A 9,312-nucleotide genomic window follows, 5' to 3' on the forward strand; every position below is an offset into this window, starting at 1 on the left:
GTATTTTTGTATTTTTGTATTTTTGTATTTTGTATTTTTGTATTTTGTATTTTTGTATTTTTGTATTTTGTATTTTTGTATTTTTGTATTTTTGTATTTTTGTATTTTTGTATTTTGTATTTTTGTATTTTTGTATTTTTGTATTTTTGTATTTTTGTATTTTGTATTTTTGTATTTTGTATTTTGTATTTTTGTATTTTTGTATTTTTGTATTTTTGTATTTTTGTATTTTTGTATTTTTGTATTTTTGTATTTTTGTATTTTTGTATTTTTGTATTTTTGTATTTTGTATTTTGTATTTTTGTATTTTTGTATTTTTATATTTTTGTATTTTTGTATTTTTGTATTTTGTATTTTTGTATTTTTGTATTTTTGTATTTTGTATTTTTGTATTTTTGTATTTTTGTATTTTTGTATTTTTGTATTTTATATTTTTATATTTTTATATTTTTATATTTTTATATTTTTATATTTTTATATTTTTATATTTTTATATTTTTATATTTTTATATTTTTATATTTTTATATTTTATATTTTATATTTTTATATTTTTTATTTTTATATTTTTATATTTTTATATTTTTATATTTTATATTTTTATATTTTTATATTTTATATTTTTATATTTTTATATTTTTATATTTTTATATTTTTATATTTTATATTTTTATATTTTTATATTTTGATATTTTGATATTTTGATATTTTTATATTTTTATATTTTATATTTTTATATTTTATATTTTTATATTTTTATATTTTATATTTTATATTTTATATTTTATATTTTTATATTTTTATATTTTTATATTTTTATATTTTTATATTTTATATTTTTATATTTTATATTTTATATTTTTATATTTTTATATTTTTATATTTTTATATTTTTATATTTTTGTATTTTTGTATTTTTGTATTTTTGTATTTTTGTATTTTTGTATTTTTGTATTTTTGTATTTTTGTATTTTTGTATTTTTGTATTTTTGTATTTTTGTATTTTTGTATTTTTGTATTTTTGTATTTTGTATTTTTGTATTTTTGTATTTTTGTATTTTTGTATTTTTGTATTTTTGTATTTTTGTATTTTTGTATTTTTGTATTTTTGTATTTTTGTATTTTTGTATTTTTGTATTTTTGTATTTTTGTATTTTGTATTTTTGTATTTTTGTATTTTGTATTTTGTATTTTTGTATTTTTGTATTTTTGTATTTTGTATTTTTGTATTTTTGTATTTTTGTATTTTTGTATTTTGTATTTTGTATTTTTGTATTTTGTATTTTTGTATTTTTGTATTTTTGTATTTTTGTATTTTTGTATTTTTGTATTTTTGTATTTTTGTATTTTTGTATTTTTGTATTTTTGTATTTTTGTATTTTTGTATTTTTGTATTTTTGTATTTTGTATTTTTGTATTTTGTATTTTGTATTTTTGTATTTTTGTATTTTGTATTTTTGTATTTTTGTATTTTTGTATTTTTGTATTTTTGTATTTTGTATTTTTGTATTTTTGTATTTTTGTATTTTTGTATTTTTGTATTTTGTATTTTGTATTTTGTATTTTTGTATTTTTGTATTTTTGTATTTTTGTATTTTGTATTTTTGTATTTTTGTATTTTTGTATTTTTGTATTTTTGTATTTTTGTATTTTGTATTTTGTATTTTTGTATTTTTGTATTTTTGTATTTTGTATTTTTGTATTTTTGTATTTTGTATTTTTGTATTTTTGTATTTTGTATTTTTGTATTTTTGTATTTTGTATTTTTGTATTTTTGTATTTTTGTATTTTTGTATTTTGTATTTTTGTATTTTGTATTTTGTATTTTTGTATTTTTGTATTTTTGTATTTTTGTATTTTTGTATTTTTGTATTTTTGTATTTTTGTATTTTTGTATTTTTGTATTTTTGTATTTTTGTATTTTTGTATTTTTGTATTTTTGTATTTTTGTATTTTTGTATTTTTGTATTTTTGTTTTTTTTTTGTATTTTGTTCTCCTGGGACTCTACAAATAACCAAAAATATCTTTACATTAAGGTAGACTAGTATCCGAATCTCCTTGAGGCTATCCGGATATGATCTGAGGTCAAAAACTACCGACCTGTACTTTGTTACGACGGTAGATCCATGGGCCGTAATTCCCGGGACTCTACAGAAGACCCAGAACATCACCACGTATCGGTAGACAAGTCCGTGAACCTCCCTGAAGATATCCGGATATGATCTGAGGTCAACAACCACCGACCTCTGCCTTGTTACGACGGTAGATCCATGTGCCGTTACTCTCGGGACTTTACAGAAGATCCGGAACATCACCACGTATCGGTAGACAATCCCTGAGCCTCCCTGAAGATATCTGGATATGATCTGAGGTCAAAAACTACCCACCTCTGCCTTGTTACGACGGTAGATCCATGGGCCGTAACTCCCGGGACTCTACAGAAGACCCAGAACATCACCACGTATCGGTAGACAAGTCCCTGAAACTCCCTGAAGATATCCGGATATGATCTGAGGTCAAAAACCACCGACCTCTACTTTGTTACGACGGTAGATCCATGGGCCGTAACTCCTGGGACTCTACAGAAGACCCAGAACATCGACACGTATCGGTAGACAAGTCCGTAAACTCCCTGAAAATATCCGGATATGATCTGAGGTCAAAAACCACCGACCTCTGCCTTGTTACGATGGTAGATCCATGGGCCGTAATTCCAGGGACTCTACAGAAGACCCAGAACATCACCTCGTATCGGTAAACAAGGCCCCGAACCTCCCGGAAGATATCCGGATATGATCTGAGGTCAAAAACTACCCACCTCTGCCTTGTTACGACGGCAGATCCATGGGCCATAACTCCCGGGACTCTACAGAAGACCCAGAATATCACCACGTATCGGTAGACAAGTCCGTGAACCTCGCTGAAGATATCCGGATATGATCTGAGGTCAACAACCACCGACCTCTGCCTTGTTACGACGGTAGATCCATGGGCCGTAACTCCCGGGACTCTACAGAAGACCCAGAACATCACCACGTATCGGTAGACAAGTCCCTGAGCCTCCCTGAAGATATCCGGATATGATCTGAGGTCAAAAACTACCGACCTCTACTTTGTTACGACGGTAGATCAATGGGCCGTAACTCCCGGGACTCTACAGAAGACCCAGAACATCACCACGTATCGGTTGACAAGTCCCTGAGCCTCCCTGAAGATATCCGGATATGATCTGAGGTCAAAAACTACCCACCTCTGCCTTGTTACGACGGTAGATCCATGGGCCGTAACTCCCGGAACTTTACAGAAGACCCAGAACATCACCACGTATCGGTAGACAAGTCCGTGAACCTCGCTGAAGATATCCGGATATGATCTGAGGTCAACAACCACCGACCTCTGCCTTGTTACGACGGTAGATCCATGGGCCGTAACTTCCGGGACTCTACAGAAGACCCAGAACATCACCACGTATCGGTAGACAAGTCCCTGAAACTCCCTGAAGATATCCGGATATGATCTGAGGTCAAAAACCACCGACCTCTACTTTGTTACGACGGTAGATCCATGGGCCGTAACTCCTGGGACTCTACAGAAGACCCAGAACATCGACACGTATCGGTAGACAAGTCCGTAACCTCCCTGAAGATATCCGGATATGATCTGAGGTCAAAAACCACCGACCTCTGCCTTGTTACGACGGTAGATCCATGGGCCGTAATTCCCGGGACTCTACAGAAGACCCAGAACATCACCTCGTATCGGTAGACAAGGCCCTGAACCTCCCGGAAGATATCCGGATATGATCTGAGGTCAAAAACTACCCACCTCTGCCTTGTTACGACGGCAGATCCATGGGCCATAACTCCCGGGACTCTACAGAAGACCCAGAACATCACCACGTATCGGTAGACAAGTCCGTGAACCTCGCTGAAGATATCCGGATATGATCTGAGGTCAACAACCACCGACCTCTGCCTTGTTACGACGGTAGATCCATGGGCCGTAACTCCCGGGACTTTACAGAAGACCCAGAACATCACCACGTATCGGTTGACAAGTCCCTGAACCTCCCTGAGGCTATCCGTATATGACGTGAGGTCAGTAACCAACCACCTCTATCTTGTTACGACGGTAGACCCTTGGGCCGTAACTTCCGGAAGATCTTGGAGAACTTCAAACATCTCTACAGGAACAATAGAGTAACTTTGGATGACCTAAAACATCACTACATACCAAATTCCCCGAGACACCCTGAAGCTACGCAAACATGACCTCTAAATCGAAAATACCTCATACTAGTAGATGTCCGAAGGTTTGATGATAAAATATTTTTCGGCAATCAACATACCATGATCACAAAACCCTTAGTCGACATAACAAAAAATCGACATAACTGACCACCGACATGCTATTTTGTCGACTTTCCCCAAAAAAAAGTTTCACCAAATATTATGTTCAAAATCAAAAATATTGTACCATAAACTTTTACGAAGAAATACAAGAAATTATTCTGGCATCACTGTAACCGGACCCAACAGCAGAAAAGCGGGAGAGAGCATGAGAGTGCAAAAAAACACGTGGAAATATTTGCTTTCAAATTTTTTTTCGGAAATAGCCAAATATGCAAATATTTGTTAGGCAAACTATGACTTTCTATACACCAAATTGTAGGGAATTATCTCGACTACAACCTAATAAAATATCATGCCTAAATTTGTGTTTTATATGTACAAAATATTCATGCGAATTCGACATACTACCAAAATATGCCACTAAATAGCCAATATTTTACGTAAAACTCAATGAATCATGTTCAAATTTTACCCAGAGATACTTTGGGATGTTGTCAACATATGTTAAAGACGGTTTTTTGAAAAACATCTTAGAATTCGAGAAATAAATATTCTCCCAAAAAATTTGGATTTGCTGCCCGATAGCCTTAAGCTGCTTCTCCTGCTTATCGTTGGCCATAAACGGGGGTCTCAGCAACGACGGTGGTTTGACGCACTGCTGATGATGCCGCTGCTGTGGGACATTCCCCAGCCAACCCGGAATTGACTGCTGCTGATGGAGTTGATGCTGACTGTGGTTCCTCTCACCGTGCTGTTGCTGCCGAGGGCTTGATTGAATCGGCTGTCGGTCCCCAAAAGACGGCAGATCAAACGGCTCCAGGGGCTCAAAGGCGTCTGCCTCCGGCGTTTTCCGGCAGGCCAAATCGTCTCTACGTTCCTCTTCTTCGACCGGCGGGTTGCCATTCTGGTTCCGAGCTTGTCCGATCTGGCCAGTTCGCGAATTGTTAACACAGCTGGAATAAAAGAAATTAGTATCTATCAAATCCAACTATAATATTCTCAATATTTACCATTATTGCAGAGATTCTTTCTGGAGCTCGTCGTTCAGGTTTCCGGGAAGTTTTTCTAATGGTTTTAGGACGTTGGCGCGGTACAGAATCGACTAAATCGTCGAAGAACTTGAAAAGTTAGAAAAATCCCATTTCAAACCATACCAAAACAAACGGTATGACGTCACACATGCTCTGCTCTGATAGTGCACGGAGAGAAAAACAACATAAAATTAAATTTCGTAGCTAAATTTGACAAAACAAATTTCTATGCGTGCTAACACTAATACAGATATAGAAACATAGCCGTACCTTTAAAGGATGGATTACCTTGCGCTTCGCTGCGTTCCTGCATGTTTATTATAATTTTCAACTAAAATAGCAAGTTTGATTTGAGATATATAATTAAATGTTATATGTGATTTACAATAGATAACATATTATCAGAGCGTGTGAGAAAGAATAAAAATGTCGATGAATTAGTTCATCCATGAATCGTCATCTGGTATTATTGAGTAATTTTTAAATAGGGACATTGCAATTGAATTTTCTTCAAAAAAAAATACAGGTAAACTGACAAAAATGAAGAAAAGTTGCATTACTTGTTGCAGGTGGTCGAGGAACACAGAAAGAAATGTCCAGACAGCACAAAAATAATAATTTTAGAGAGTATGAATGAAAATTTGCAGTAATAATTGTAAAATTGCCTGAATTTGTATTGATTTGTTATAATGTATATTTTTGTTAAAGCAAACTACCTAATGTAACAACATTTGTATTACTTGAAGTTTTTTTTTTAAAATAATTGAATTATTATTATGTTTATGTTTTATTTACGAACAACTGCGTATAATGCTTGGAGAAACAAACAAACCCTGTTCACCTGACATTTGCTAAGCTGTATTGTCTTTAAATTATTATTTTTTCAGTGTTTTTTTTTTATTTTGGCATAATATAAGAATTTATCTGCTAAATATATCTCAAATCAAACCTGCTATTTTAGTTGAAAATTATAATAAACATGCCAGGAACGCAGCGCAGCGGACGGCAAACGAAAACGACGACGACGACAAAAGTCCAAGCAGAGAAACAGCGCGCGCTTGTAAGCAGGGGTGCCAGGTTGCCAGATAAATCTGGCATTGCCAGATTTTTTGAGCGCCAATTAGAAAAAAATAATTTTCTCTTTCTTCCTCACATTGTTTTATTGACGTATTTTTTATTTTGTGAAGCTATTATGTATAAAAGTTAAAATACACAGTTTTGAACAAAAAATACTTATTACTTTGAGAAAAGTGGCTTGCCGGATCTTTCCCAGATTTTTTGCCAGATTTTTTACTCTTCAGACCTGGTAACCCTGCTTGTAAGCAAACAGGCAGACAGGCAGGCGAGCAAGCTCGTGAGAGAATTTGAACCTGAGAGAGAGCACGTTCGTGAACGAATTGGAAATAAACATCGTTGTTAGCTAGCCCCTTACAGCTGGCCGCGCAAAAATGGTCAGCTTTGGGCGCTAATAACTTCGCGGGTAAAAATCCTAAAAAATGGTGTCTTCGGGAAAGTAGTTCTAAATTTAATGAAGGTTCTACATTTGAGAAAAGGTAAGAATCGGATGATTATGGCGCCTTCAACAGGTATAAAAGTAAAACAGTTGCTTATCTCCATTCATTTTGACGATTTTTCCCATACAAACTTTAGGCGATTGGAGGGAGGGGTTCCCTTGGCTCAAATTTGGAATTTAGCCTGGTGATAGGTCAATCTTTGATTTCAGGGGGTAGCCCCAAAAAAGTCCAGATTTGGACCACCCTAAGTAATCATACATATTTATAAATAATAAAAAAAAATATAACAAAGTAATGTACAGTAATTGTTTTATTTTACTAGAGCAAATCTAGCAGAAAATAAATATGACATATTCTAGCAAAGTTCTAGCAGGATTCTAGCAAAAATGCTCTCCGCTCCATTCTAGCAAAATTCTTACAGAATTCTAGCAGGAGGCCTGCCCAGATACGAGATTTTCTTACAGAATTGGTTCTGTAAGATTCCTGCTAGAATGATTCTAGCAGCCCTGTCTTAATTCTGTAAGAATTTTGCAAGAACTTTCTAACAGAAAATACTGCTCACTGATTGGCTGGCGGTCAGTGGCGTACTAAGGGTGGGGCGGCGGGGGCGGCCCGCCCCGGGTGTCACCCATCTTGAGGTGATACCCGAGCTGATGGGGTGACACCTGACTCGGACGAAGAAAAATATAATTGACCTAAAATATGTTCATAAAAAAATCATCAAGTATCTAACTAATATAAACAAAACATACAAGTTTTTTTTTTTTAATTTATATTTATTCAAATTTCTTTTCCATGTACATTCATTCAGTTAAAATATTATTGAGTGTCCAATCACAAACGATGACTTTTCACCTCAATTTTAAATACTAGCAACTTTCATTTATTCATGAAATATTGTAGCTTTCGCTATTCAGTGATTTCAAATGTAGGAGGTCCTACATGTACAAAAGGGAAAACGGATACCTTAAAACTAACTTATTAACTATATAAAGAGCGGATCAATGCAGCTGAAGACTGCAATGATTTTTGTCGAAATGCATCAATTATCTTATTGGACATAACATCCAAAGTGTCAACTTCGGCTAATTGATGAAGTTCACTGGTGCTGAACCAGGAGGAAGTTTCAGAATCATTTTCAGAATTTTGTTCTGAATCCTCTGAAGTTTTTTCTTCCTGGTTAAGCAACAGCTTGTCCAGATCGGCACAGCATAAAGCATGGCAGGTCTGAAAATTTGTTTATAAATTAACAGTTTATTCTTGAGACAAAGTCTAGAATTCCTGTTTATAAGTGGATACAAACATTTAATATATTTGTTACATTTAACCTGGATACTTTCAATGTGATCCTTGTAAGTAAGGTTTTGTCAAAACCAAGTCCAAGATATTTCACTTGATCCTCCCACTTTAAATTTACCTCATTCATCTTTATAATGTGATGACTTTTGGTTTAAGAAAATCAGCCCTTGGTTTGTGAGGGAAAATAATAAGTTGAGTTTTGCAGCATTTGGAGTAATTTTCCATTCTTTCAAATAAGAATTGAAAATATCCAAGCTTTTTTGTAATCTTCTTGTGATGACACGAAGGCTTCTGCCTTTGGCGGAGATGCTTGTGTCATCAGCAAAAAGTGATTTCTGACATCCTGGAGGCAAATCAGGCAAGTCAGAAGTAAAAATATTGTATAAAATTGGACCCAAAATGCTTCCTTGAGGGACGCCAGCACGTACAGGTAGTTGATCAGATTTGCTATTCTGATAACATACCTGCAGAGTACGATCCGTCAAATAATTTTGAATAATTTTCACGATATAAATCGGAAAATTAAACCTTTTCAATTTCGCAATCAAACCTTTATGCCAAACACTGTCAAATGCTTTTTCTATGTCTAGAAGAGCAGCGCCAGTAGAATAGCCCTCAGATTTGTTGCTTCGAATTAAATTTGAAATTCTCAACAACTGATGAGTAGTTGAATGCCCAAGGCGAAATCCAAACTGCTCATCAGCGAAAATTGAATTTTCATTAATGTGCGTCATCATTCTATTAAGAATTATTCTTTCGAATAATTTACTAATAGATGAAAGCAAACTAATGGGCCGATAGCTTGAGGCTTCAGCAGGATTTTTATCCGGTTTCAAAATCGGAATTACTTTGGCATTTTTCCAACTACTGGGAAAATATGCCAAATCAAAACATTTGTTGAAAATTTTGACCAAGCAACTTAAAGTTGCTTCTGGTAATTTTTAATTAAAATGTAAAAATGCCATCCTCACCAGGGGCTTTCATATTTTTAAATTTTTTGATAATAGATTTTATTTCATTCAGATCCGTATTAAAAACTTCATCTGATGAAAATTCTTGTTCAACAATATTCTGAAATTCTATTGAAATTTGATTTTCAATAGGACTCAAAACATTC

This window comes from Culex quinquefasciatus, chromosome 3, assembly GCF_015732765.1.
Source record: "Culex quinquefasciatus strain JHB chromosome 3, VPISU_Cqui_1.0_pri_paternal, whole genome shotgun sequence".
NCBI classification, from domain to species: Eukaryota; Metazoa; Arthropoda; class Insecta; order Diptera; family Culicidae; genus Culex; species Culex quinquefasciatus.